Below are 20772 nucleotides of genomic sequence, written 5' to 3'. Positions count from 1 at the left end.
AAACATACTGGGAAGAAATTATCAAAAAGTTAGCATTGGTTTTAACTGGGAATTTAAATTTTCTTCATTGGGAATTGTACTTTTGAAATTATTTAAGATAATTTCATTTTATAATAAAAAAGAAATATATTTTTTTAAGAGGGCATAAAGAAAAATTAAACCATTTGTCAAATTAGGAAGAGAAAGTCACGTGTGTGGGTTGGGTTTTGGAGCAAATCACATTTCTCAAAGGAAAAATTCCATAGATCAGGTCACCTGACAGGCAAGAATTTTCAAGAGAAGGAAACCAAGTCATATCCTGACATAGAAAAGAGGATTTCAGGAAACAAGGGGAAACGACAAGCTACCTTGCAGGTGCCTTGTGGATGTTCAACAGCCATTCTTTACTCCACTCTGGAAGACTCTGCAAGCAGAGAAGAGTTGGAGAGAGAGAAAGGAGTCAGGAAAAACCAGGCTCTCTGGGAGCCCAAGTCAACCTACCACCCACCACCTACAGATATTAGGTCAGACAAGTCTTGGGCGTCCTGCTCAATACCAGCATTACAGACAAGCACGGTCATTTGCAGTTCTGGGCAGAATGTGTCCCTGAGCTCACAGAGGTCTCCTGGTAAAAGAGCGCTGGAGTCACAAAGGCACAGACAAAGGCGCCCCACACCTACAGTGCTATATGGATACATAATCATAGGAACTCACATCACGGGCACACAGGCACCCCAAACCTCAACAAAATGGGCTGCAGACAGCCACGCAATCATACACACCCCGGGGACAGTCAGTCACAATCGCAGTAATAGGCACCCCCACGTACTCACATTCCCAGTGACATACATCATGGGGACACAATGACAAATTCACACGCACCCTACCACCAACAATATCACACACACACACACATCCCAAGGAGAAACAGACACAAATCTCACAGTTAAGCCATCCCACACCCACGGTTCAGCAAATGATCATAAATACACACACACACATCCCAAGTGTATACACAGTTTTACAACCGCGGTCAAGGAACCTCACACTCGCAAACAGTGCCACAACCGGTCACACAATTAAACCCCCAACACACCTGCACAATCAAATCCACAATCAAGCCCGTCTCCCGCCCTCACAGTTTGGTACAAGGTCACACAGACACAGAGACACAACCACAATCAGACACACACTCCTCACGATCGCCCCTTCCCAGCTGGCTCCCGTAGAGGCCGGAGGTTCCAGACACTCTCGGCTCCAACCCCGGGCTCCAGGCCATCTCACCTACGACTCCTCCGGTCTGGTCAGCACCGCTCCACTCTACTTGAAACAAATAGAGTCCAGCACCTCGCACAGCACCCTGAGGCCGTTTGCCCCAACCCGTCAGAAAATCCCGTCCACTCCTCAGGAGAAGGTCTAGTTCTCGCGGGAAGGAGCACTAGGTCTAGAGGCCTCTGGGAGATGTAGTCCAGAAAGCGACAGGCTACCAAAAGCTATCTCCTCTTCATCCTGATTCCCCCTGGCCGCGGAAGCCTGGAGCCGGCAGCGCACCTGAGGCTTCCGCGAGTCTCAGCTGACAAGAACTCCCTCGACCAAACTTTAGTCAAGTCGACCGCACTGACTCCATCACCCTGCCCAGTGGCTATAAATCCCTAGCTACTGTTACATACCCAGTTGAGTTCAATCTCTCTTCCCTACTGCGATAGTCTTTATAATAAGCCTTCCTTATCTGTTTACCTTGTCTGGTGCAACTTCTTTGACACATCCCAGCCTCAAGTTGCGGTTCTTTCAGGTTTTGGCGCTCACCCTGCAACATCCTGGGCCTCACGGCCTGCTGGGAAATGTAGTCCAGGACTTTGCCAGCGGCGGAGTGGACCCGGCCAAGATAGACTGCGTTCCCTAGGCGCTGAGGCGGGACTTGGCCTCAGTTAAATGCCTAGGAGGCTGGTAGGAATTACGCTTTGCCCTGGGAGCGCGCAGATGCCTAGAGGCAAGCTGCTGCGGAAAGTGTCGGGGAGCCAGAAGAGCGAACCCGAATGCAGGACGTGAGTGTCTGGGACCAAAGCAGCCTAGGGAGTTTGAAGGGGAGAAATCCACAAGCCCAGTCACGTATGCGCGAGTGGGTGAAGGAGGGCCCGAGTGTGAGACCGTGATGAGATTGCGTGTGTGACTACATTTAGGGGTTAGTTGAATGGAAGAGAGACTGCATGCAGGTAAAATTGATGAGTGTGAGAGAGAGATGGGATCAAGATTATAAGTGGCTTTGTGAGGATGGAGGGTCATATTGTGGGCTTGTGTGGTTGGGAGTAATTGTGTGTGTGTGCCCGTGGTAGGGCAAGATTGTGTGTGTATGAAAATATGTGTGTCATCACGTGATTGTGGGCCACTGCATGGGTGGCTGAGATAGTGGAGGAATCTGAATCCTCTCAGCCTCATTTCCTCTTCAAACTGAGATAATAGGATATGTCTTCCTGTAGATTCAATTTTAAGGAGAAAAAGCTCCCTGTTGATATAATAAATAACTTATACCATTTCAATATAAACACTTAAGATTCCAAACATTTTGTTCTGGAATAGAATACTGAATCAGTATGGCTTTTTAAACAGGGTGTATTTTATTATGGGGGTGCCTGTTTTGGGTTATGTCCACAAACTTATCCCCAGACGTTTTTCTCTTCTCTGTTCCTTGGGAGACATTGATGAGGTAAATATTCAGAAATGTGATTGTTCAGTTCAACCAGGAGTCTCAGCCACAATTAAAAGATGTTTAGAGGAAGTTGTATAGGTATATGATGCTGGAGAACTAGAGCAACATAGCCACATTATGTATGGATAACTTCTCCGTATAATCCAACTTTTGAAAGTAAAGTGACATCTCTGATATATTTAGAATCTTTACATGGCATAATGGGTTCAGCTTTGAGATGTAGGCTTCAGATATTCTCAAGCCCTCTGTGACATGATTGTATATGCTCAACCTTTAAGGCAAAAGGTTATTTACTTTGTTCCTTTTTATATGATAATTTCCTTAAAGGCCCAAGGTCAGTCTGAGTTTGGAGATGGTGCTTGAATTCAAGCCTTTTGTGATTTTCCTATATACAGGCTCTCACATCACCAAACTGCATGAAATCTTCAAGTTAGGACAAGAAAATAGGCCATAGGTGGTGAGTAGAAGAAATGAAAAGGAGTGGGAACCTTTTCTGTACAAGTGAATGAGTGGGAACCAGGCAGATGTGCCTGGGACAAGGGAGAGCACAGATAGATGTTCAGTGAGGCAATTTACACCATAAAATGTTTTCCAGGTTTTGCTATATAGACCCTACTCTTCTTGAGTTTTAGTTGATGTGAATCCTTCACTCATCATTCTTCCTCTATCAGTGCCCTCTTTATTTAAGCAGATCCTAGAGGACCATATTCTCTTCATTTTCATAGCCTACATATGCAGTCAGTCCTTCATACATCTGTAGTCTTTTAAAACTCTTATGTTTCATGCTGCTGTTTCTTCTTATTACATTCCATTTTCTATCTTTCCATTGCTAAAAACTTCAGGGTTATAGTTTACCATTGTCATTGACTTCCCACAGTCATATTTTAGCAATCTCCTTTACCACGAGAAGCTGCTAGCTTAGAAATCATTGCTACTTTCCTCTTAACTCCCCTCTCTGCCAAGTTTTTTACTTCATAATTGTTTTTAAAGGAATCATCTCATCGATTTTAAAAATTTAAATAAGGTTATAGTGAAAAAAGAAGTCTCCCTTTCAGTATTTCTCTTCTCCACATGTATCTACAGTGACTAGTTTCTTATGTTAACTACTTTGAGTTATTCTATGATTATACCAACATATCTGTATATATAACATTTTTATTTTTCACAAATGTTAGTATAGTATAAAGCACCTTGTTTTTTACTCACTATTATTTCTTAGAAGACATTCCGTATTAATATATATTCCTTTTTCTTATGGTGGTATAATGCTTTATGGTTGGGGAAATGTCATACTTTAACTAATACTATGTTAGTGAATTTTTAGGATGTTTTCAGGTTTGTGCAATTTTGGAATGAAATCCTTATATATTCAGCTTTGCACAGATGTGCATGTGCATCTTTCGATTTCCTCTAAGTGCTGGGTCAGAGGTTATGTATAAGTATTTGCAGTCCACAAAAGATGAATCACTTTCCATTTCCACCAAAAAATTTATGAAAGTGCCTATTTCCTGTTGCTGTCAAAATGTATTTCTTCATTCAGCAGATATTTATGGAGCCCTTTATCTGTGCCAGGTGCCATTCTAAGCCCTAGGAAAGCATCAGTGAACAAAACGGTCCAAATTTCCTGTCCTCAAGGAGTTTACATTCTAGTCTGGGAAAGTGACCAGTGAACGTGTAAATGAAGTATATAGTGTTCCAGATAAAGGTAAGATCTGTAGAGAAAAATGAAGCTTGAAAATAAGATAGTGAGTGACAAGGGAGTTGTGATTTTAAATAGAATGGTTAGGAAAAGCCTTCCTAAGAAGAAAATATTTGATCAAAAACAAAAGGAAGAAGCAGTGACATTTGAAGATATTTGGATAAAGAGCATTATAAGCAGAGAAAACAGCTAAACATAAATGCCATAAGTTAGATACAAGCCTGGTGTATCCAAGGAGCAGTAAGTAGGCCAGCATGACAAAGTAGAGAGTAGTAGATGAGGTGAAAGAGCTAATGAGAGGACAAATTATGTAAGGCCTTGGAGAATATTTTAAGAAGTTTGGTTAGTCTTAGCAAGATGTCAAAGCAATAGTGGGTTTTGAACAGAAGAGTGACATGATCTTATATTTAAAAGACATCATTTGGGGTGCTGAGTAGAGAGTAGGGTGTAGGGGGACATAAAAGGAAGCAGGGAAACTAGCCAATGGGCTGTTGGAATAATCCAGGTAAGAGATAACGGTGACTCGGTCTAGGGTGATAGCAGTGGTAGTTAGGAGAAATAGTTGGATTCTAGATATATTTTGAAGATAGAGCTAAATGGATCTGTAGATTTGATGTGGGATATGAGAGAAAGAGAGGAACCTAGGCCAGCCCAAATATCGCAGCCCAAGAAACTAGAAGACCAGAATTGTCATTTACTAAGATAAAACTATAGAATGAGCAAGTTTTGGTGGGTAGATCGAGTTTGGTCTTTGCTCTGCTAAACCACTGAGATCAGTGACATAAGAGGAGAATTCTAAGGAAATCTATTAGGATAAAACTAAATATAGTAACAGGTTGTTTTGGGTTTAATAGTGACACCCCAGAGATATGTCCACATCCTAACCCCCAGGACCTGTGAATGTGACCTTATTTGGAAAAAAAGCGTCTTTACAGATGTAATTAAGTTAAGGATTGCTAGCTGAGATTATCCCAATTATCTGGTTGTGACCTAAATCCACTTACAATAGACAGAAGATAGAAGAAGGCTGTGTGAGGGCAGAGGCAGAGATTGAAGTTATGCAGCAACAAGCTAAGAACACCTGAGTCTAGTTCTGATTGTTGCTTTGTGTTTTGGGAGTGTCTTGATTTTTCTTGCCTTTTCATATGCCTTGAAATTTTTTGTTGTTGTTGAAAGCCAGACATTTTGTTTAGGACAGTAGTGTGCAGAAAAGGATTAACGTAGCAGACCTGAGACTTCTTATCCTTAGAAAGGCCTGCTTGAAGTTTGGCCCTTGGCTTGCAACTAGAACTTGGATTTTGAGAAGATTCCCATTATCCTCACTGATAAGAATGGCTTACTGTGCCTAAAGTGTTTGTGCAAACAATATAATTTATGCTAAATACCTGCTTTCCTTCTGAGAGTCTGAAATTCTGGTATGTGCCAGGCAGAGACTGCCTATGTGACCAGGCTCCGATAAAAACCCTAGGTACTGAATTTCTAATGAGCTTGCCTGGTTGGTACTATTTCACATGTATTAATGGCCTGGGTAACTCTACTGGGAAAGGATCCTTGGAAGAATGTGGCTGGTTTTTCCTGGACTTTGCCCAATGCACCTTTTCTTTTTTGCTGATTTTGCTTTGTATGTTTTGCTGTGAGTTCTCCCAGTGAATCATTGAACCTCGGAGGGAGGGTTGATCTTGGGGTCTTGCAACACCATAGTAACTGAGGAAAATAGTTTTTATCCCTGAATGGGGCATACATTTACTTCTGCAAAGCCTTTAGTGTGGAGTTTTGAGTTAATCCAGTTAGGAGTTTTAACAACTCAGCAAGGTAAGAGAGTCATACAATTTGATTGCATTTATGTAAATTTCAAAGATAGGTAAGTGACAAACAAGATATTATTACATTAACAATCAGGATAGTGGTCAGCTGGGGTCTGAGGGGTGAGAAATGATCATATAGGGTGGGTGTTTCTTCTTGAGGTACCCATAGTTGTCATGGTACGAACGTGGGTTGGAAAAGAATTTCCAGACACAAGGCAGAATGAAAAGAAGATAGAATTTATTAGAGGGAAGTGTCGCTGCCAGAACAGCGGGCCGACTTCCTGATAGCCAGGGAGACCCTGAGCAAGGGTTACTGGTCTGTTTTCACAGCCAGGGAACAAAGGAACCTGCGAGTCATCTGCTGATTGGGCAGGGTATGTATACTTTCAGTGTGCAGAGCGTGAGAAGAACGGGACAAATATCTTTCCTTATATGAGACGGGAAAGGGACAGGGTATGCTGCTTGGGAGGGCTCTGGGACATTGTAATGGTCGCAATGTGACAGAGTGATAAGAGTCCTGTAACTCTTTGTTCCGGCAATGTTGGCCCTTTGAGTTTATATTGTTCTTTGTCCTTGGAGCACCACAACAATGTACTGTTTCTTCACTTGTATGGCGTTACACTGAACTTACACATTCTATGCAGTATTCTTCAGGTGTTTTCTATTTCACAATAAAAGAAATTAAAGAAAAAATATTTAAAGGTTACCTGATGATTTTGAAAATACTGAAAAAATTACTCCTCCATCAGAAAGTTTAGATATACATCTAAATGACAAGCACATAGGAAAGGACACAAATGAGAAAAGCTGGCAAGTATTAACTTCAGCAAAAAGAATGGCTCAGACATGAATAACATTTACACAATACGAATGTAACCATGAACATTAATTTAAACCACTTTAAGGGTAATTGGAATAAGGTATTTGTCTGCTGATGTGAGGGATATTATACCTGGGTTCAAGGAGGAGCTTCAATGGCTTCACAGACAGGGGACACCCCTCTCCCTCTCCCGAGGGGGTGCCCCATAGATCCTCCCCTTTATCCTACCCTCAAGCCAGGGCTTGTGGGATAAGAGGTTTCCACCCGGCCAGGCCGAGGCGCAAGACCTTTCTGCCACATCATATGTGTCACATGCCCAGGCGGCGAGCTTGCAAAGAAAAGAATTGCACGCTCCTTCCAGAGGTAGTTTCCACGGCTCTGGACTACATTTCCCGGGGGCCATCGCGTTCACGGCTACTTCCTGTCGAAAGACCGAGTTGGCTTATGGTCCAAGTTCTCAGAGAGGGCCATTTGTTTGCGGAGGAACAGCAGCGTGGACTCAGCAGTTGAGACTTGCGTTCTAAACGCGGCCTGGAATTCGTTGACGCTTGCCAAAGATAGAGAGGCGTGAGGACAATGGTCTTTGCCGAGCGAAGTGATAGGGTCCAAGACCGAGGCCTGTGAATGGAGACCACTAGGCTCTGGGCTCTTAAAGGTTGTCCCGGCTCCAGTCATTTCCCAGTGTCCGCCGTATCCGAGGCAAAGTTCTGTCCGCACACCGGCCCTTTCAGGACCATAGCAGGGGTCGTGCGCGAGTCCCTGAGGAACATCCACAGCTTGAGGGAACCGCAAAGTCGAGTGAGTCTAAGACCCGGAAGCGGAATGACCCCTGAGAGGCCGAGGCTGCCGCTGCGGGGGAGGGCAGTGAGGGGCTAACATTTTCGGAGTCTGAGGCTTTACCAGCCAGCAGGTGTGAGAAGGAAGACGGTGGGGAGTTGAGTATGTGTGTCCGCGCGCGCTAGCGATCGCGACAGGGAACCTTGGATGCGTGTGTGAAATTGATACAGAAGCAAGGTGTGGGAGTGATCGCATGGGAACCGTAGAGGGGTGTGTGTGTGTGTGTATGTGGACGGTGCGCTGGTGACGGGAGCAGTATGTGATTGTAATTTAGGTGTGACTGTGCATGTATATGATTGTGACTGCGTCACCATGTGCGTGACCGTGTGTGTAAATATGGTAGCAGCAACTATGGGGCCAGAGACAAAGAATTGAGCGTTGCGTTTAGTAACATTCACAGTCATTCGTGAATGTGTGGAGAGCAGTTTCTGTGGGGCTATTAGTTGGATTGGAGTAGGGTAACGTAGAATGAGGGGAGAGGAATAGGAGACAGTGTAGACCACATATTCGAAGAGTTTTTCTGTAAATATGAAAATGGAACAGTAGCTCGTGTGGGAGAAGTAACCTATCGGTATGCTGGTGGGAATGAGCCATGAGAGAAGGAAAAGAAGTACAGGTAAGTGTGAGTAAGCCAGACTCATCTGTGTGGTGTGTACTGAAATTGCAAGAATAAAAGAAGGGTAGTAGCGTTGCAGCGAGTGAGCCAGGAGCTCAAGTTTTGAAAAAACAAGGGGAAGGAAATATACAGTGTTTGGTAGATGTCAGCAACAGTGAGGTGGTGGTGAGTTATATATGATCTCTTGGCATGAAATTCAAAGGTAGAGCTTTTGTGGAGGACAAAGGGAGAAAGGTCTGAGAGTAATAAGAGCAAGGAGGACACCTGCCCCACTTCCAGACCCAGTGGCAAGAGGCTGTAGGGAGGAAAAAAAAAAAACGTAGAGAGGGCTGCGAGAGTCCTCTGGAGAGAGCCAGGTTTCTTTTAGATCCAGAGGTGAAGGGAGTGTTCAGGGAGGTGGTTGAGGATAAAAGAGGGGTTTATGACTGTGAATTCCAGAGGGCATATTGGAAAGTGTCAGGAGTTGAGGAGGGGTGAGAAAATGGGACATCCAACTGATGGGGAGTAGAGTGTCTGAAAAGAGAGATGATCAAGGAGCCTAGAGCTTTTTATGATGCACATAAACATGGATGCAGGGGATACTGATGATTATTCTGGTTGGATTCACGGCAATGTTGGAGAGGTAGTGTTGGGCTACAAAGGGGGACTTTTTTTTTTTACATCTTCATTGGAGTATAATTGCTTTACAATGGTGTCTTAGTTTCTGCTTTATAACAAAGTGAATCAGTTATACATATGTTCCCATATCGCCTCCCTCTTGCATCTCCCTCCCTGCCACCCCCCCATCCCACCCATCAAGGTGGTCACAAAGCACCGAGCTGATCTCCCTCTGTTATGCGGCTGCTTCCCACTAGCTATCTATTTTACGTTTGGTCGTGTATATATGTCCATGCCACTCTCTCGCTCTGTCACAGCTTACCCTTCCCCGTCCGCATATCCTCAAGTCCATTCTCTAGTAGGTCTGTGTCTTTATTCCCATCTTACCCCTAGGTTCTTCATGACATTTTTTTTTCTTAGATTCCATATATACGTGTTAGCATATGGTATTTGTCTTTCTCTTTCTGACTTATTTCACTCTGTATGACAGACTCTAGGTCTATCCACCTCATTACAAATAGCTCAATTTCGTCTCTTTTTATGGCTGAGTAATATTCCATTGTATATATGTGCCACATCTTCTTTATCCATTCATCCGATGATGGACACTTAGGTTGTTTCCATCTCGTGGCTATTGTAAATAGAGCTGCAATGAACATTTTGGTACATGACTCTTTTTTTTTTAATAGATCTTTATTGGAGTATAATTGCTTTACAATACTGTGTTGGTTTCTGTTGTACACGAAAGTGAATCAGCCATATGCATACGTATGTCCCCATATCCCCTCTCTCTTGAGCCTCCCTCCCATCCTCCCTATCCCACCCCTCTAAGTCATCGCAAAGCACCGAGCTGATCTCCCTGTGCTATGCGGCTGCTTCCCACTAGCTATTTATTTTACATTTGGTGGTGTATATATGTCCATGCCACTCTCTCACTTCGTCCCAGCTTACCCTTCCCCCACCCCGTGTCCTCAAATCCATTCTCTATGTCTATGTCTTTATTCCTGCCCTGCAACTAGGTTCATCAGTACCATTTTTTTTAGGTTCCATATATATGTGTCAACATACAGTATTCGTTTTCTCTTTCTGACTTACTTTACTCTGTATGACAGACTCTAGGTCCATCCACCTCACTACAAATAACTCAATTTCATTTCTTTTTATGGCTGAGTAATATTGCATTGCACATATGTGCCACATCTTCTTTATCCATTCATCTGTCGATGGACATTTATGTTGGCTCCATGTCCTGGCTATTGTAAATAGTGCTGCAAGGAACATTGTGGTATGTGACTCTTTTTGAATTATGGTTTTCTCAGGGTATATGCCCAGTAGTGAGATTGCTGGGTCCTATGGTAGTTCTATTTGTAGTTTTTTAAGGAACCACCATACTGTTTTCCATAGTTGCTGTATCAGTTTACATTCCCACCAACGGTACAGGAGGGTTCCCTTTTCACCACACCCTTTCCAGCAGTTATTGTTTCTAGATTTTTTCATAATGGCCATGCCAACCAGCATGAGGTGATACCTCATTGTAGTTTTGATTTGCATTTCTCTAATAATTAGTGATGTTGGGCATCTTTCATGTGTCTCTTAGCCATCTGTATGTCTTCCTTGGTGAAATGTCTATTTAGGTCTTCCGCCCTTTTTTTTTTTTGCGGTACGCGGGCCTCTCACTGTTGTGGCCTCTCCCGTTGCGGAGCACAGGCTCAGGACGCGCAGGCTCTGGACACACAGGCTCAGCGGCCATGGCTCACGGTCCTAGCCGCTCCACGGCATGTGGGATCTTCCCAGACCAGGGCATGAACCCGTGTCCCCTGCATCCGCAGGCGGACTCAACCAGTACGCCACCAGGGAAGCTCCCGCCCACTTTTTAATTGGACTGTTTGTCTTTTGATGTTGAGCTCCATGAGCTGTTTGTATATTTTGGAGATTAATCCTTTGTCCTTTGTTTCATTTGCAAATACTTCCTCCCATTCTGAGGGTTGTCTTTCGTCTTGTTTATGGTTTCCTTTGTGGTGCAAAAGCTTTTAAGTTTAATTAACTGCCATTTGTTTATTTTTGTTTTTATTTCCATTACTCTAGGAGGTGGGTTAAAAAAGATCTTGCTGTGATCTATGTCAAAGAGTGTTTTTCCTTTGTTTTCCTCTAAGAGTTTTGTAGTGTGTGGTCTTAGCCAGATTCTTAACCACTGTGCCACCAGGGAAGTCCTATGGGATCTTCTTTATCATGCAATGATAGTGATACCACGTGGTAAAATAAATTAGACTGTAGCAATAATCAATACATTGGCACCTCCTCGGTGGAAAGTACAAATAGAAGGAAATGAAAATTTGCTTAATAATTTACTTGCTTTCAATTTCTATTTTAAATGACTGTCTCCGTATCATTATTCCTAATACCGGGAGCTCTTTCTTTCCTTTCAGCATTGCACCTAATTCCTATTAAAATATGTTTTTATTTGCCCTTTATGAAGGCAGTTGTTAACAATAAATATTCTATTAGCTATGTGCTGCACATTCTTCTAAGAGTAATTAATCACTTCAATAATCCATGAGGTACAAAGTATTAGTATTCCCATTTATTTTTCAAGAGTTTTGCTTATTGTATTATTTGTCTTTTTTTTTTTTTTACATCTTTATTGGAGTATAATTGCTTTACAATGGTGTGTTGGTTTCTGCTTTATAACAAAGTGAATCAGTTATACATATACATATGTTCCCATATCTCTTCCCTCTTACATCTCCCTCCCTCCCACCCTCCCTATCCCACCCCTCCAGGCAGTCACAAAGCACCGAGCTGATCTCCCTGTGCTATGCGGCTGCTTCCCACTAGCTATCTACCATACGTTTGGTAGTGTATATATGTCCATGCCTCTCTCTCGCTTTGTCACAGCTTACCCTTCCCCCTTCCCATATCCTCAAGTCCATTCTCTAGTAGGTCTGTGTCTTTATTCCTGTCTTACTCCGAGGTTCTTCATGACATTTTTTATTCTTAGATTCCATATGTATGTGTTAGCATACGGTATTTGTCTTTCTTTTTCTGACTTACTTCACTCTGTGTGACAGACTCTAGGTCTATCCACCTCATTACAAATAGCTCAATTTCGTTTCTTTTTATGGCTGAGTAATATTCCATTGTATATATGTGCCACATTTTCTTTATCCATTCATCCGATGATGGACACTTAGGTTGCTTCCATGTCCTGGCTATTGTAAATAGAGCTGCAATGAACATTTTGGTACATGACTCTTTTTGAATTATAGTTTTCTCAGGGTATATGCCCAGTAGTGGGATTGCTGGGTCATATGGTAGTTCTATTTGTAGTTTTTTAAGGAACCTCCATAATGTTCTCCATAGTGGCTGTACAAATTCACATTCCCACCAGCAGTGCAAGAGTGTTCCCTTTTTCTCCACACCCTCTCCAGCATTTATTGTTTCTAGATTTTTTGATGATGGCCATTCTGACTGGTGTGAGATGATATCTCATTGTAGTTTTGATTTGCATTTCTCTAATGATTAATGATGTTGAGCATTCTTTCATGTGTTTGTTGGCAGTCTATATCTTCTTTGGAGAAATGTCTATTTAGGTCTTCTGCCCATTTTTGGATTGGGTTGTTTGTTTTTTTGTTATTGAGCTGCATGAGCTGCTTGTAAATTTTGGAAATTATTCCTTTGTCAGTTGCTTCATTTGCAAATACTTTCTCCCATTCTGAGGGTTGTCTTTTGGTCTTGTTTATGGTTTCCTTTGCTGTGCAAAAGCTTTGAAGTTTCATTAGGTCCCATTTGTTTATTTTTGTTTTTATTTCCATTTCTCTAGGAGGTGGGTCAAAAAGGATCTTGCTGTGATTTATGTCATACAGTGTTCTATGTTTTCCTCTAAGAGTTTGACAGTGTCTGGCCTTACATTTAGGTCTTTAATCCATTTTGAGTTTATTTTTGTGTGTGGTGTTAGGGAGTGATCTAATCTCATACTTTTACATGTACCTGTCCAGTTTTCCCAGCACCACTTATTGAAGAGGCTGTCCTTTCTCCACTGTACATTCCTGCCTCCTTTATCAAAGATAAGGTGACCATATGTGCGTGGGTTTATCTCTGGGCTTTCTATCCTGTTCCATTGATCTATCTTTCTGTTCTTATGCCAGTACCATACTGTCTTGATTACTGTAGCTTTGTAGTATAGTCTGAAGTCAGGGAGCCTGATTCCTCCAGCTCTTTTTTTCTCAAGATTGCTTTGGCTATTCGGGGTCTTTTGTGTTTCCATACAAATTGTGAAATTTTTTGTTCTAGTTCTGTGAAAAATACCAGTGGTAGTTTGATAGGGATTGCATTGAATCTGTAGATTGCTTTGGGTAGTAGAGTCATTTTCACAATGTTGATTCTTCCAATCCAAGAACATGGTATATATCTCCATCTGTTTGTATCCTCTTTAATTTATTTCATCAGTGTCTTATAGTTTTCTGCATACAGGTCTTTTGTCTCCTTAGGTAGGTTTATTCCTAGATATTTTATTCTTTTTGTTGCAGTGGTAAATGGGAGTGTTTTCTTGATTTCACTTTCAGATTTTTCATCATTAGTGTATAGGAATGCCAGAGATTTCTGTGCATTAATTTTGTATACTGCTACTTTATCAAATTCATTGATTAGCTCTAGTAGTTTTCTGGTAGCATCTTTAGGATTCTCTGTGTATAGTATCATGTCATCTGCAAACAGTGAAGCTTTACTTCTTCTTTTCTGATTTGGATTCCTTTTATTTCCTTTTCTTCTCTGATTGCTGTGGCTAAAACTTCCAAAACTATGTTGAATAAGAGTGGTGAGAGTGGGCAACCTTGTCTTGTTCCTGATCTTAGTGGAAATGCTTTCAGTTTTTCACCATTGAGGACGATGTTGGCTGTGGGTTTGTCATATATGGCCTTTATTATGTTGAGGAAAGTTCTTTCTATGCCTACTCTCTGCAGGGTTTTTATCATAAATGGGTGTTGATTTCGTTGAAAGCTTTCTCTGCATCTATTGAGATGATCATATGGTTTTTCTCCTTCAATTTGTCAATATGGTTTATCACATTGATTGATTTGCATGTATTGAAGAATCCTTGCATTTCTGGAATAAACCCCACTTAATCATGGTGTATGATCCTTTTAATGTGCTGTTGGATTCTGTTTGCTAGTATTTTGTTGAGGATTTTTGCATCTATGTTCATCAGTGATATTGGCCTGTAGTTTTCTTTCTTTGTGACATCCTTGTCTGGTTTTTGTACCAAGGTGATGGTGGTCTCGTAGAATGAGTTTAGGAGTGTTCCTCCCTCTGCTATATTTTGGAGGAGTGTGAGAAGGATAGGTGTTAGCTCTTCTCTAAATGTTTGATAGAATTCGCCTGTGAAGCCATCTGGTCCTGGGCTTTTGTTTGTTGGAAGATTTTTAATCACAGTCTCAATTTCAGTGCTTGTGATTGGTCTGTTCATATTTTCTATTTCTTCGTGATTCAGTCTTGGCAGGTTTGCATTTCTAAGAATTTGTCCATTTCTTCCAGGTTGTCCATTTTATTGGCATAGAGTTGCTTGTAGTAATCTCTCGTGATCTTTTGTATTTCTGCAGTGTCAGTTGTTACTTCTCCTTTTTCATTTCTAATTCTATTGATTTGAGTCTTCTCCCTTCTTTTCTTGATGAGTCTGGCTAATGGTCTATCAATTTTGTTTATCTTCTCAAAGAACCAGCTTTTAGGTTTATTGACCTTTGCTATTGTTTCCTTCATTTCTTTTTCATTTATTTCTGATCTGATCTTTATGATTTCTTTCCTTCTGCTAACTTTGGGGGTTTTTTTGTTCTTCTTTCTCTGGTTGCTTTAGGTGCAAGGTTAGGTTGTTTATTCGAGATGTTTCCTGTTTCTTAAGGTACGATTGTGTTGCTATAACCTTCCCTCTTAGAACTGCTTTTGCTGCATCCCATAGGTTTTGGGTCATCGTGTCTCCATTGTCATTTGTTTCTAGGTATTTTTTGATTTCCTCTTTGATTTCTTCAGTGGTCACTTCGTTATTAAGTAGTGTATTGTTTAGCCTCCATTTGTTTGTATTTTTTACAGATCTTCTCCTGTAATTGATATCTAGTCTCATAGCGTGTGGTCGGAAAAGATACTTAATACAATTTCAATTTTCTTAAATTTACCAAGGACTGATTTGTGACCCAAGATATCTATCCTGGTGAATGTTCCATGAGCACTTGAGAAAAATGTGTATTCTATTGTTTTTGGATGGAATGTCCTATAAATGTCAATTAAGTCCATCTTGTTTAATGTATCATTTAAAGCTTGTGTTTCCTTATTTATTTTCATTTTGGATGACCTGTCCATTGGTGAAAGTGGGGTGTTAAAGATCCCTACTATGAATGTGTTACTGTCTATCTCCCCTTTTATGGCTGGTAGTATTTGCCTTATGTATTGAGGTGCTCCTATGTTGGGTGCATAAATATTTACAATTGTTATATCTTCTTCTTGGGTTGATCCCTTGATCATTATGTAGTGTCCTTCTTTGTCTCTTCTAATAGTCTTTATTTTAAAGTCTATTTTGTCTGATATGAGAATTGCTACTCCAGCTTTCTTGTGTTTTCCATTTGCATGGAATATCTTTTTCCATCCCCTTACTTTCAGTCTGTATGTGTCTCTAGGTCTCAAGTCAGTCTCTTGTAGACAGCATATATATGTGTCTTGTTTTTGTATCCATTCAACCAATCTGTGTCTTTTGGTGGGAGCATTTAGTCCATTTACGTTAAAGGTAATTATCGATAGGTATATTTCTATTCCCATTTTCTTAATTGTCTTGGGTTCGTTATTATAGGTCTTTTCCTTCTCTTGTGTTTCTTGCCTAGAGAAGTTCCTTTAGCATTTGTTGTAGAGCTGGTTTGGTGGTGCTGAACTCTCTCAGCTTTCGCTTGTCTGTAAAGGTTTTAATTTCTCCATCAAATCTGAATGAGATCCTTGTAGGGTAGAGTAATCTTGGTTGCAGGTTTTTCTCCTTCATCACTTTAAATATGTCCTGCCAGTCCCTTCTGGCTTGCAGAGTTTCTGCTGAAAGATCAGCTGTTAAGCTTATGGGGATTCCCTTGTGTGTTATTTGTTGTTTTTCCCTTGATGCTTTTAATATGTTTTCTTTGTATTTAATTTTTGACAGTTTGATTAATATGTGTCTTGGCATATTTCTCCTGGGATTTATCCTTTATGGGACTCTCTATGCTTCCTGGACTTGATTAACTATTTCCTTTCCCATATTAGGGAAGTTTTCAACTATAATCTCTTCAAATATTTTCTCAGTCCCTTTCTTTTTCTCTTCTTCTTCTGGATCCCCTGTAATTCGAATGTTGGTGTGTTTAATGTTGTCCCAGAGGTCTCTGAGACTGTCCTCAGTTCTTTTCATTCTTTTTTCTTTATTCTGCTCTGCAGTCGTTATTTCCACTATTTTATATCTTCCAGGTCACTTATCCGTTTTTCTGCCTCAGTTATTCTGCTACTGATCCCATCTAGAGTATTTTTAATTTCATTTATTGTGTTGTTCATTGTTGGTTGTTTCATCTTTAGTTCTTTTAGGTCCTTGTTAAATGTTTCTTGCATTTTGTCTATTCTATTTCCAAGATTTTGGATCATCTTTACTATCATTAATCTCAATTCTTTTTCAGGTAGACTGCCTATTTCCTCTTCATTTATTAGGTCTGGTGGGTTTTTATCTTGCTCCTTCATCTGCTGTATGTTTTTTTGTCTTCTCATTTTGCTTCTTACTATGTTTGGGGTCTCCTTTTTGCAGGCTGCAGGTTTGTAGTTCCCGTTGTTTTTGGTGTCTGTCCCCAGTGGCTAAAGTTGGTTCAGTGGATTGTGTAGGCTTCCTGGTTGAGGGGACTAGTGCCTGTGTTCTTTTGGATGAGGCTGGATCTTGTCTTTCTGGTGGGCAGGTCCACGTTTGGTGGTGTGTTTTGGGGTGTCTGTGGACTTATTATGATTTTAGGCAGCTTCTCTGCTAATGGGTGGGGTTGTGTTTCTGTCTTGCTAGTTGTTTGGCATAGGGTGTCCAGCACTGTAGCTTGCTGGTCGTTTAGTGAAGCTGGGTGCTAGTGTTGAGATGGAGATCTCTGGGAGATTTTCGCCATTTGATATTACGTGGAGCTAGGAGTTCTCTTGTGGACCAGTGTCCTGAAGTTGGCTCTCCCACCTCAGAGGCACAGAACTGACTCCTGGCTGCAGCACCAAGAGCCTTTCACTCACATGGCTCAGAATAAAAGGGAGAAAAAGTCGAAAGAAAGAAAAATAGAAAGAGGGTAAAATAAAATAAAATAAGGTAAAATAAAATAAAGTTATTAAAATAAAAGGTAATTATTAAGAAAAAAAAATTTTTTAAGTAAAAAAAAAAAAGGACAGATAGAACCTTAGGACAAATGGTGAAAGCAAAGCTATAGAGACAAAATCTCACACAGAAGCATACACATACACACTCACAAAAAGAGGAAAAGTGGAAAAAATCATAAATCTTGCTCTCAAAGTCCACCTCCTCAATTTGGGATGATTCGTTGTCTATTCAGGTATTCCACAGGTGCAGGGTACATCAAGTTGATTGTGGAGCTTTAATCCGCTGCTTTTGAGGCTGCTGGGAGAGATTTCCCTTTCTCTTCTTTGTTCTCACAGCTCCCGGGGCTCAGCTTTGGATTGGGCCCCGCCTCTGCGTGTAGGTCGCCTGAAGGCGTCTGTTCTTTGCTCAGAGAGGACAGGGTTAAAGGAGCAGCTGATTCGGAGGCTCTGGCACACTCAGGCCTGGGGGAGGGAGGGGTACGGATGTGGGGTGAGCCTGTGGCATCAGAGGCCGGCGTTACGTTGCACCAGCCTGAGGCGTGCGGTGCGTTCTCCCGGGGAAGTTGTCCCTGGATCCCGGGACCTGGCAGTGGCGGGCTACACAGGCTCCCCGGAAGCGGGGTGTGGATAGTGACCTGTGCTCGCACACAGGCTTCTTGGTGGCGGCAGCAGCAGCAGCCTTAGCGTCTTATGCCCGTCTCTGGGGTCCGCGCTTTTAGCCGCGGCTCATGCCCATCTCTGGAGCTCCTTTAAGCAGCACTCTTAATCCTCTCTCCACGCGCACTAGGAAACAAGGAGGGAAGAAAAAGTCTCTTGCCTCATCGGCACATCCAGACTTTTCCCCGGACTCCCTCCCAGCTAGCCGTGGTGCACTAACCCCCTGCAGGCTGTGTTCACGCCGCCAACCTCAGTCCTCTCCCGGCGCTCCGACTGAAGCCCGAGTCTCAACTCCGAGCCCCGCCCGCCTCGTCAGGTGAGCAGACAAGCCTCTTGGGCTGGTGAGTGCTGGTCGGCACCGATCCTCTGTGCGGAAATCTCTCCGCTTTGCCCTCCGCACCCCTGTTGCTGCGCTCTCCTCCGCGGCTCTGAAGCTTCCCCCCTCCGCCACCCGCAGTCTCCGCCCGAGATGGGGCTTCCTAGTGTGTGGAAACCTTTCCTCCTTCACGGCTCCCTCCCACTCGTGCAGGTCCTGTCCCTATTCTTTTGCCTCTGTTTATTCTTTTTTCTTTTGCCCTACCCAGGTACGTGGGGGAGTCTCTTGCCTTTGGGGAGGTCTGAGGTCTTCTGCCAGCGTTCAGTAGGTGTTCTGTAGGAGTTGTTCCACGTGTAGATGTATTTCTGGTGTATATGTGGGGAGGAAGGTGATCTCCGCATCTTACTCTTCCGCCATCTTCCCAGGAGTCTCGAAAGGTGGACTTTTGAGAATTCCCTCCGAAAGAAGAAATCTGAGGATGGAACATTTAAGAGTGGTTGGGGTAGGCAGAATAATGCCCTTGCAAGGATGTCTGGACACCTGTGAATGTGTTACCTTACGAGGCAAAAGGAACTTTGCAAATGGGATTTAAGTTAAGGACCTCGAAGTGAGGAGATTATCCTAGATTATCCAGTTGGGCCCAAACTAATTACCTGGGTCCTTAAAGTCAGTAAATCTTTTCCAGCTGAGTTTAGAGTCAGAGAGAGGTGTGATCACAGAACAGTGGTCAGAGAGATGCAAATTTGCTGGTTAGATAAAGGAAGGTAGCCTTGAGCCAAGGAGTGTTGGTGGCCTCTAGGAACTGGATAATGTAAGGAAATTAATTCTCCCCTAGAGCCTGCAGAAAGGAACACAGCCTTGCCGACACCTTGCTCTTAGCCCAGTGAGAACCATGTCAGACTTTTACCTAACAGTAAGATAATAAAGTTGTATTGTTTTAAGCCACTGCATTTATAATTTGTTACTAGTAGAAAACTAATATAGTGGTATAGTTTTTTAGCCTCAGTTCTGTGGAAGGGTTTTGAACTGTGTGACATGAGGGGAACTCAATCCCTATTGATAAAATATAGAACTTTAGGTAAAGCTCATAGGCCCCCTCTTGTAATTTACAGTTTTACTGCATTGTGATATTTTTTAACATTGGAAATTAATGAATTTTTCTTCATGATCTAATATATGGTCAGCCTATAGTTATTTGTTTTGCACTTAGTTTATCTTGGATTGAGAGAAATATGTTAAAATTCTCTATTATTAATGAAATTTTATCTTGTACAACCTGTAACTTCTGCTTCATGAAACTTCCTGCTGTTAGTTGATATATAGATATTCATAATTGTTTTATGTTTATTGAGAATGGTAGACTTTAGTATTTTAGCATCCTCAAGATCGTGGCCCTTGCTTATTTGTTTGTTTGCATTTTGTCTTGTATATATTTCTCCATAATTTGTAAAATAAACCTTTTTTGAAGTTTATCATGTATACAGACAAGTGTATACATGATGATACAAACAACCAATACAATCAAAATTGTACACCTTGAGTTACCACAAAGGGAACACCCATGTAATAAGCACCCAGATCAAGAAATAAACCATTGTCTGCATTCCAGAAGTCCCTCTTGTGCTCCTGTTCAGTCAGTAGCTTCCCCAAAGTAACCACCATACATCAGTTTCATCTGTTTTTGAACTTATGTGTTAAGTGGAGTCATATAGTATATAACCTTTTGACTTCTTTTGTGCAACATTATGTTTATGAGATTCATCCATATTGTATGTAAATATAGCTTACTGTTTGCATTGCTAAATGCACTAGTATTCCAGTGCATGAATATACCAACTATATTTGTCCATTCAACAGTTGTCATACAGTTGATAGACATTTAGAACTCTTTATGTCCCCTGTATCTGAAGGACAGCTTGGCTGCATGTCAAATCTTTGACTCTCTCATTTGTTTTTCCACAAGTATATTGTAGGAGCTACCTCACTATTTGGGGCACTGAATTTAGCAGTCTAATGACAACTGGATTTCCTTTTTCTTATAGGTGACTTGATATTTTTATCTTAATTCCCCATGGATTTTAGTCTAATAATTTTATTAGGAAATGTTTTGCTACAGACAATTTGAGTCATTTTCTCCAGCAGTATAGTGTGTATTTTCATTATGCATATTCATGTATTATTTCAGAAAATTATTCTTGAATGTTAAAAATGTAGTTTTTAATATTCTCTTCTTGATTTGGATTTCATCTCTAGAGGCTCTGCTTAGTTGCAAGTTGGATCACTTTATTTAAAATTAATTTTATTGAAGTATAGTTGATTTACAATGTTGTGTTAATTTCTGCTGTACAGCAAAATGACTCAGTTATAATATATATATATATTTTTCATATTCTTTTCCATTATGATTTATCACA

General features: G+C 41.5%; 1 protein-coding gene across 13 annotated transcripts in view; it reads left to right on the top strand.

Moving 5' to 3' along the window:
• The first annotated feature begins 1832 nt into the window (after positions 1 to 1832).
• ZNF790 (zinc finger protein 790) overlaps positions 1833 to 20772 on the top strand; it is a 39569-nt gene continuing 20629 nt past the window's right edge. For 2 of the 13 annotated variants that reach the window (XM_067720171.1, XM_067720163.1), the window contains exons 1-3: positions 1833 to 2024; positions 4259 to 4391; positions 18173 to 18358. The gene's annotated coding sequence lies outside the window, so the exon portion shown is untranslated. Of the gene's footprint in view, positions 2025 to 4258; positions 4392 to 7412; positions 7809 to 7828; positions 7921 to 7945; positions 8464 to 18172; positions 18359 to 20772 lie in introns of those variants that run through there. The other 11 variants (XM_067720170.1, XM_067720162.1, XM_067720173.1 and 8 more) reach the window with 8 other exon arrangements.

Source organism: Pseudorca crassidens, chromosome 20 (assembly GCF_039906515.1).
Source record: "Pseudorca crassidens isolate mPseCra1 chromosome 20, mPseCra1.hap1, whole genome shotgun sequence".
In the NCBI taxonomy this organism is placed as follows: Eukaryota; Metazoa; Chordata; class Mammalia; order Artiodactyla; family Delphinidae; genus Pseudorca; species Pseudorca crassidens.
The sequence above is the reverse complement of the archived record's forward strand: the minus strand, read 5'-3'. Positions and strand labels throughout refer to the sequence as shown.